The following is a 9,860-nucleotide window of genomic DNA, read 5'->3' on the forward strand; positions in this document are numbered from 1 at the left end:
CAAAAGTCATTTTTTGAGTGTACACTTAAAAAATTCTGGGTTCCACACAATCGATTTGTATCGGGACAACATAAAGGAATTGAGTTAAGTTATTAGCTCTTACAAATTTAGGTGGATTAAACATAAAACGATTAAGTTGTCCCAAAAAATAGCAAGAATTGTGTTGTTTCAGCTCAATTGAAGTAAGTAGTTTGAACAGACAGCAAATACAATTTTTTGAGTGTATCTTGATTTGGTTTTTACATGACTAAAACTTGATTTTGCAGATATTATAAGAAGTTAAAAAATCTAACAAAAGGAAAAACACACTGACACATATACAGTTAAAAATAGGCATTTGTAATTCATTTAATTTTATTTTACTATTATTTATAGTAGTTAAAATAGTAGTTAAAAAACGACAATCCACCTTTTGTACACATGCAGGGTTGTTGGGATATGAGCACATCACCTCTAAACCTCAAAGTCAGAGAACAAGAGTAAATCTTACACTACATTTACATTATAAAACATAAAAATATACAATTTCAGAAGCTTAACATGAACATTCACACTAAACGTAAAAGCAGTGGAAGACAAAGAAGAAAAAAATCGAGTTTAATTCAAATTGATTTGCATTTATGTTATGTGGAAATAAACAAAGCACAGTACAAAAGTATTATTCACCCAAAACTGTGTCCAGTAAATTCAAATGCTGATCAAATCAGATATGTTTGCACATGTTTGGCCTTTCTTTCATAACATTATACAAGGATATTCAGTATATTAATAATTAACTTTGCAGATATTGTAATCCGATGTTACAAATCTAACAATAGAAAATACTCACTGATGCATAAAAAATGTGATGTCAAATTTATAAAATCTTTTACAAAACAATCTAACAGACTGCACAAGACAATTATACAAGCTTTAAACCTAAAGCACAGTGTGTTTTCCCAAGCAAACAAATATGTTTGATCATGAACCTTTTAGCACATTAAAAAATGAGTGAGAATGAAAACATTACTTTAAAAAAAATCTTTGAAAACATTTGTTTTGTAATTGATTAATTAATATAAATAACATTCCACTGTCTGTGATCATGGTTTAGAGAGGATACATAATGAACACATCACTTGTTAAACATAACCAGAGTCAGTATCACATCATTCATTCAGTCATTTTCTTTTCGGCTTAGTCTCTTTATTAATCCGGGGTCACCACAGCAGAATGAACCACCAACTTATCCAGCATATGTTCTACGCATCGGATGCCACTCCAGCCGCAACCCAACACTGGGAAAAACATCCCATCTTTTAGTTTTAAAATATAAATGTAAAAAATGATTTGAAAAGGATACAGACTTTTGGCTTTTCATTCATAACATGATGCAAAACTGTATATCCATATACATACAAGTGCTGTATCTCCTTTTCCTTTTCAATTCAAATATGCAAGATTGCTTCCTCCTTAATTATTAATTTACCTTGCAGATATCATAACAATAAAAAACTATGCAGTGATGCACAAACTGAAACTTTGCAGCTTGAACGATTAATTATTTTACAAAACACTCTGAAAGACTTGATTATGTATAGTTCACGTCTGTAAAGAGCAATTCATTGAGCTGCGCAACATGACAATCATCTGGACAGTAATGGTGTGTTGTGTTTACCAAAAACAAACAAATTAGTTTGATCTTAAGCACATTGACAAAATGAGTGAGAATGAAAACATCACTCGTCTTTAAAAACTTTTCTTAAATGATGAACTAATAGAAAGTAACAATCCACTGCTTGAGCCCATGAGAGGTTAGGATATGTGTGCATTGTTTGTTAAATAATCCATCTCACATCATATTTTAGTTTTAAAATATATTTATATATAAAAAAAAAAAGATTTGAAAAGGATACAACATTTTGGCTCTTTATTCATAACATGATGCAAAACTGAATATCTGTAAACATTTAAAGTGCTGTATCCCCTTTTCCTTTTTAATTCAAATATGTAAGATTGCTTCCTTCCTAATTAATAATTTACCTTGCAGATATTATAACAATAAAAAACTACGCAGTGAGGCACAATCTGAAACTTTGCAGCTGAAATGATTCATTATTTTACGAAACACTCTGAAAGACTTGATTATTTATCAAATCAAATCAATTTTATTGTCACATCATCAGCTGCACGTGTGTTATTTATAGTAGTTTATGAAGGTAAAGAGCTATTCATTGAGCTGCACAACATGAGAATCACGCAGGTTTTAACCGTAATGGTGTGCCGTGTGATCCTCCAGACATTTTAGCATGTTGACAAAATGAGTGAGAATGAAAACATCACTCGTCTTTAAAAACATTTATTTTCCCAATGATGAATTAATAGAAAGTAACAATACACAGCTTGTGCTCATGGATTAGAGAGGTTATGATATGAGTGCTTATTTGTTAAAAATAGTATCAGAAAACGAGTCACACACACACACACACACACACACACACACATATATAAATATATATATATATATATATATATATATATATAGTTGAAGTCAGAATTATTAGCCCCCTTGTTTATTTATTCCCCAATTTCTATTTAACGGAGAGAATATTTTTTCAACACGTTTCTAAACAGAATAGTTTTAATAATTAATGTCTAATAACTGATTTTATTTTATCTTTGCCATGATGACAGTAAATAATATTTGACTAGATATTTTTCAAGACACTTCTATACAGCTTAAAGTGACATTTAAAGGCTTAACTATGTTAATTAGGTTAACTAGGCAGGTTAGGGTAATTAGGCAAGCTATTGTATGACGATGGTTTGTTCAGTAGACTTTCAGAAAAAAAATTGCTCAAAGGAGCTAATAATTTTGTCCTTAAAATGGTGTTTAAAAATTAAAAACTGCTTTTATTCTAGCCGAAATAAAACAAATAAGACTTTCTCCAGAAGAAAAAACATTATCAGACATACTGTGAAAATTTCCTTGCTCTGTTAATCATCATTTGGGAAATATTTGTAAAAGAACAAAATTTTCAAAATAATTATATATATAATATTAATATATATATATATAGAAGAAAAGATGTGAAAAAGACACAACCTTTTAGTTTTCCATTCATAAAATGATGCAAAACTATGTCTGTATGTTTAAAGTGCCGTATCCCCTTTATCTTTTTAATTCAAGGATGTTACATTTCTTAATTAATAATTTAGTTTGCAGATATTAAACCCAGATCTTACTCATCTAACAATAAAAACATGCAATGATGAACAAACTTTGCATCTGAAATGATGATTTTTTTTTTCAAAACACTCTGAAAGACTTGATTATTTATAGTAGTTTATGAGCGTACAGAGCTATTCATTGAGCTGCACAACACGAGAATCACCCAGGTTTTAACCGTAATGGTGTGCTGTGTGATCCTCCAGACATTTTAGCATGTTGACAAAATGAGGTAGAATGAAAACATCACTCGTCTTTTATTTTCTCTAAATGATGAACTAATAGAAAGTAACAATCCACCATTTGTGCTCATGGTTGAGAGAGGTTATGATATGAGTGCCTCATATGTTAAACATAGAATCAGACAGCGAGTCAATCTCGCATTATATCTTAGTTTTAAAATATACATTTAAATATATTAAATAACATTTGGAAATGACACAATCTATTGGCTTTTCATTCATAACATGATGCAAACTGTATATCTGTATATGTTTAGTATCCCCTTTTCCTTCTTAATTCAAATATGTAACCTTGCTTAATTAATAATTTACTTTGCAGATATTATAATCAGAACTTACTCATCAATAAGAAACATGCAATGATGAACAAACTCTGCATCTGAAATGATTTATTCTTTTACAAAATACTCTGAAAGACTTGATTATTTAGAGTAGTTTATGAGCGTACAAAGCAATTCATTGAGCTGCACAACACGAGAATCATCTGAGCTTTACCTGTAATGGTGTGCTGTGTGATCATCCACACATTTTAGCACAATGATCAAATGAGTAAGAATGGAAACATCACTCGGCTTTGAAAATGTTTGTTCTCTCAATGATAAACTAATAGAAAGTAACAGTCCATTGTTTGTGTCCATGGCTTACAGAGGTTATGATATGAGTGCTTCATCTGTTCAACAAAAAATCAGAGAACGAGTCAATCTCACGTTATATTTGAGTTTTAATATATTTTTATATATAAAAAAAAGTTTTAAAAGGACACAACTTTTTAGCTTTTCATTCATAACATGATTCAAAGCTTTATCTTTATAAAGTGCTGTCTCCCCTTTTCCTTCTGAATTCAAATATGTAACCTTGCTTAATTAATAATTCACTTTCCAGATATTATAATCAGATCTTACTCATCTAATAATAAAAAACACACAATGATGCACAAACTGAAACTTTGCATCTGAAATGATTAATTATTTTACGAAACACTCTGTAAGACTTGATTATTTATAGTAGTTCATGAGCGTAAAGAGCTATTCATTGAGCTGCACAACACGAAAATCACCTGATCTCTAACCGTAATGTGTGGTAAATAGTGTGTTTACCAAAACAAAAACATCACATCTTTTAAAATATATGACCACACTGACAGAAAATATCTCTTGTATGTGTAAAGATTTATTTTCTCAGTGATGAACTAATGCAAAGTAACAATCCGCTGTATGTGCACATGGTTTAGGGTGGTCATGATGTGAGCGCATCACGTCGAGAGCCAATCTCACATCACATTTTAGTTTTACTGAACAGTTACACATGAATATTACGTTTAAAAATGGAATATGTGCATCTGGTGATAATCTAGAGCCTCATGATTACAAGATAATACAAAATATGACATGAAGTAGCTCTAAAATCAATGACATGATATAAGGCATTTGAGAAAACACACAGAAATGTCATTATTCACGTGCCTGGCATCTGTTATTTAGGCATGGACTCTCCTGATCTGTTGACTCGGATTCTTTCTCTCTCTCTCTCTGTTTGTGTGTGTGCCTGTCTGCTTTTCTGTTTTAGCTCAGAGACCCTGGGGCTGGAATAACCTGCCCGCAAATGAACACGCATTGTTGCTATACATTAGTTTTATGTAAAACTGACTTACTTGACCGGACAAAGTGAGTTACTTGAATGTGTTTTTTTTTCTGCTTGATTAGAGAGCGTGACTGGAAATGAAATGGGAACGGGAAAAGGCCTGAACGTGAGGCAGCAGAGTTTTGTCTTTGAAAAAGGGAAGATATAAATATATATTTACTAATGTTGTTGTTAGGGAATTTATCTGTTGACTGTGACAAATAGAGAATAGAGAACATATTAGGAAAGCGCCTTACAATCATGCAACACCTATAACTGCTGAATCTGTATGTATCACATAAATCTGCAAACCACAGAACGCCCACAGAATGGAAAAGTCCATTAAACAGGCATACTACTGTAATTAAATAGATGAATTATGTAGTCCTGTCGTCTATGATGCTGTCCGTTTAAATGTCCAGCATTATATAAAACAACCGGTCTCACATTATTATGCAATCCTTTCAAAACGCATAAACATATATGCTTTTGGAGATCTCGAAGCATCATAAAATGTAATCTTTGATTCAACTTTTGTTTTGGTTGTGCATTTTTAATTTGCACTTTTGTATTGCTTTGCATATTTACTGACTATTATACCATTAAAACAACCTGTGCAAACGTGATATGACCATGATAATACTTTTATACATTTGTGTTGGAGTGTAAATGAATCTAATTTCCAGAATGGAATATGAAGTTTCTCTTATCTGTGTGTATGGAATTCATCTTTAATGTGTTACGTGTGAACAAGTTTATTTTTGAGCACGTGACACTAACAGCCCAATATTCTGATTCCAAGTCAACATCATATGTTTTTATAGTGAGCACGCGTGATTTTAGTCATTCAGAAATCCTCCCGTCCATACATCGGTTGCTAGTGAGTACTCTGTTTCCATTGAAACACACTGGAGTCGTGTTTATCAATCGTATGTAAACTCTGCGAACACACTTCGAGCCGTATATGCAACAGCACCTGCGCGCGCTCGTCGGCTGCGTCTCTGCAAAACTCCAAATAAGATGTCACGATCCAGATGTAATATTTTTTTATTGCATTTGTGCTTCAATTCTGCTGTTCATTCACATGGTTAAAAAGTCAAGTATTGCATCGTTTACGTTAGTTTTAGTAAGCATGCAGTCCCCAACCGTTACTCTTAATATACAGGAATAAATCACACGTTAAACTCGTGAGGCGCGGTTGGAGCCATTGAATGGGGGTGCCAGACTTAGATAATAAACAAAATGAAAATAGTGAACAAACGCAATTTTTCCCCAGTGAAAGAAAAACAGCATAATAACTTGTGTGAGAATTGCAACGTGTGCCATTCTGGCAATGATGGTATCCAAGAGGAGCAGAAATAAGAGAGCTTTCTTCTGTCATTCGCCGTGTGCGCCCTCCGCAAATGCTTTTTGGGGTAAGGGCTTCCCATTGATAGTTGAGAACAGCAAGCCCAGACCGCAAAAAGATTCGTGAAAGACTTTTCCATACGCTTTGAACGTGGCATCTGAGTTGCAGGCTTGGTCCATAATCACTGTCAGTCCATGTTGTTGTACAGCCAATGGCCGGATCGTGTGCAGTAGACTCCAGTTCTACTCATTCGCGGAGAAATGCACAGAATCCGCTCTGGTGCGCGAGTCCTTGCCAGTCCGTGCCCGCGCGCCGTCATTTTATCCGTGCTCTGGTGCCGTTCCTATGGCCATACTGTACATATTCTCCTGTTCGTGATGTGGTTCAGCAAAAAGCTGATCTACTCCTGTCAGTCGATAGATCTGTTGAAGGAGGGGAATTACTGCGCTCCAGCTCACAGTAAATAGAGAGCAGTGAAGGATTTCATTGGAGCATAGGAAACCTCGTCATTCGACCAATCCGTGCTCTTCTCACTCAGGGACCCCCCTTTTTGAAAAAAGGAAAAATATACAAAACTAATTCTCCACCGGTGTGCGAAATGCGTTTAATAAATGTGCGTCGTCGTTGCCTTTTGCGAAGCGCGCTTTCTTCACCCGAACGCGCGTCCGTTTAGCTAATAACGCAAGGGTTGTTATATTATTTTATTAAATTTTAGTTCGTATTTGGATTCCGGAGGGTTAATCAGTAAGAAGAGTATTTACTCAAAGCATATGGAATGATCCATTCGTATTCAAAACGCATCTCACCAAATCAAACAGTGCGCTATTAGAAACAAAATGATCCATCTGGACACTTACCACAAGTTCCCCGAGATTCGTGTATACAAGGTCTGCAGCCACCAAAGCTTTCTTCTTTCCTTGTCTCATAAAATAATGAACATCATTCTCAGAGTCTGGCTATATTTGGATACCCCACACATCTCACTCACGCACGCACGCGCACGCACACACACACATACACAACCATAAAATAACCTCACAAGCACGAGCACACATGCACACGCACGCATCAACTCGCTAACTGGAGAGCCCGACACTCAAAGTCGCATTTCTGTGAATGTGTAGAATCGCCTCCGGATTCCAAGGTCAGAACTGAGAGTGACGGGGGAGAACAGCGAGACCCTAACATTTAACAGATAGCTCTCTCGTGGAGACATGATGAGGCTGTGGTTTCATTTGTGGAAGTCTCCAGTCAGTCACGATTCCCTCCATCTGTCTCCGGCACCCAGCGCTTTGCCCCTACTGACGCAGCCGACGCGCATTACTCACTTTAGCAGTCACGACTCGCCAATCTGTGCTGTTTCCGATGAAAGCGCACGCCAAAAACGAATTACCAAGCAGCGCTGGGCTCTTACCCACTTCATGCGTTTGGCAAACGCGAAGAATTGATTGGTCTTTGAAGTGATGAACATAAACCATATGCATGACCGAGATTTTGCAGTTACGTGTTTAGTCTGACGAGCTGGTTTTGCACAGACCACGCGTTTGGCTCTATAAACAAACCGGATTGTTTACAAATCTAGATTTGACGCTTTGGCTAATACACCAACACTGAGGGTATTCCTTAAAAAAGGGTGTCACCACTGACGTGATCTCGAGGTGCCTTTGTTTCTAATGGGTTGCTCTTAGAGGGGTTCCAGTTTAGATTTGGATCAGGACGGAAGATCAATTCGGTCATGTTTAATCCAGACCAGCGAACCAACCATCTTAGGCTGGTTCAAGATGGTGTTCTCAGCAGGGTTACCAGACTAACCTTAAAGTCGTGCAGGAAATTAATTATTAAACGCATGTGATATTGTGAATTATTGAGGATTTTTTTTTCAGATGCGCAGTTTTCAGCGTGTGACGCACAGGCACAAGTGCTGTTTCCAGATGATTCCAACTTTCCACACGACGGAGGCCACGAAAGGGCAGCTTTACTCATCGGTTAAGATCTGGAATGAGTGTATCCTTGGAGCGGCCGCTATAGTTTGAGTGAAGGTTGTGAGTGAAATGGCATACATTTCAGCACCACCGGTGATGGACAGCTCCTATGAATTGTAGAGGCTGTGTCGTGTGATTTCCACTCTTTCCATAAAGGGTTTATTCTTCAGTGATGCCACAGAACAACCTTTTTTTTTTGTTCTCTAAAATAACAGTTGTCCAGCATTTAATAATCTAAAGAACCTGATTGAACTAGCCTATATATAACGTTGTCAAATGTAAGGCTTTCATGGTCGTTATGCCAATGGCGAAGCTTCAATTTAAGGGCCATCGACGAAATGGCACGATTTTCAGCAGCAGTCGTGGCGGACGGCTCCTCTGCATCATAGAGGCTTCGTCATATGATAGCAAGCACGAATGATAAAAACGTTTATTATGTTATTCAAGGAGCTCGTCCAGCACGACCTTTGTTTTCATATTTGAGTGCTTCCGTGGTTAAATCAAGCTCCTGTGAGATCATCCTTCATCTTCATTCAGTGAATGTAGACGGGGTGATTCCCTGGACTTGATGCGTGCAATAACCAAACCCACGCGTGCTGAATTAAGTGACCATATACAGAAGCGTCCAGAAAAGCCTTTTTCAAGCCAGAACATGCCACCGAGGTCACCGGGAAAGCGAGAAGGGTCTCGCCGGTGGAGGGAGCCCTCGATGAGAGAAATACATGTGTCGGTAAACTGAATGAAGCGTTCAATAACACAAGGACACAACGAGAGTACACAACGTGCCGTCCTGGTGTGTTTTTATGCCTCAAATCGAAGGCTGCATATAAGGGTGATACCCCTGTCTATTTCTGGATCAAGCTGTTACTATTTTTAGAGCACTTGGAGAAAAAACGGCACTCACAAACGCTCCTCAGAGGAATTGTACGTGACATGCGCGTTCACATCTACTCTCCAACCCTGTTTGCGTAAAGGATCGTGACGCGCGGGTCTGGAGACATGGCATCCTCAAGAAATTACTAATTGCGTTTTCTGCTTTTATTCGAATGGATGCAGGGTCTGAATTGATGCTACGCCCCAATTAACGAGCTAATAATAGAACAATATTTGTTGACAATAACTAGAAACATACATTATGCATGTGTTTGTAGAATATGTGTTTCTGTATTCTCCTTTATCCAGAGCTGCGTCAGTTGCATTGACGTCACGCTCATATATTCTCCTCCTTTCGCCGATCCCTAAATGAAAGACATTACTGCTGGATTCGGTGGCCGTTTCTCGTTTAAGGCGACAGTGTGACAAATGCCTGATATGTTAGACAAATGTAAACTTTTTTTTATAGCAGGAGAAGTGAGTTCACAGCACATAAACACATCCGTTCTGTCAGCGAGAGAGCAAGAGCAGACACGCGGATTAAACTCTTTCTTGAAAACAGAAGGACACATAAAACACGACTGTTT

General features: G+C 36.7%; 1 non-coding gene across 1 annotated transcript; it reads right to left on the minus strand.

The window, feature by feature from the left end:
• Nucleotides 1-6,462: 6,462 nt before the first annotated feature.
• On the minus strand, nt 6,463-6,549 carry dre-mir-129-2 (microRNA 129-2). Its single transcript, NR_030074.1, has one exon. It is a non-coding gene; the product is annotated as a microRNA 129-2 (primary transcript).
• Between the last annotated feature and the right edge of the window lie 3,311 nt (nt 6,550-9,860).

Source organism: Danio rerio, chromosome 7, assembly GCF_049306965.1.
Source record: "Danio rerio strain Tuebingen ecotype United States chromosome 7, GRCz12tu, whole genome shotgun sequence".
Lineage (NCBI taxonomy): Eukaryota > Metazoa > Chordata > Actinopteri > Cypriniformes > Danionidae > Danio > Danio rerio.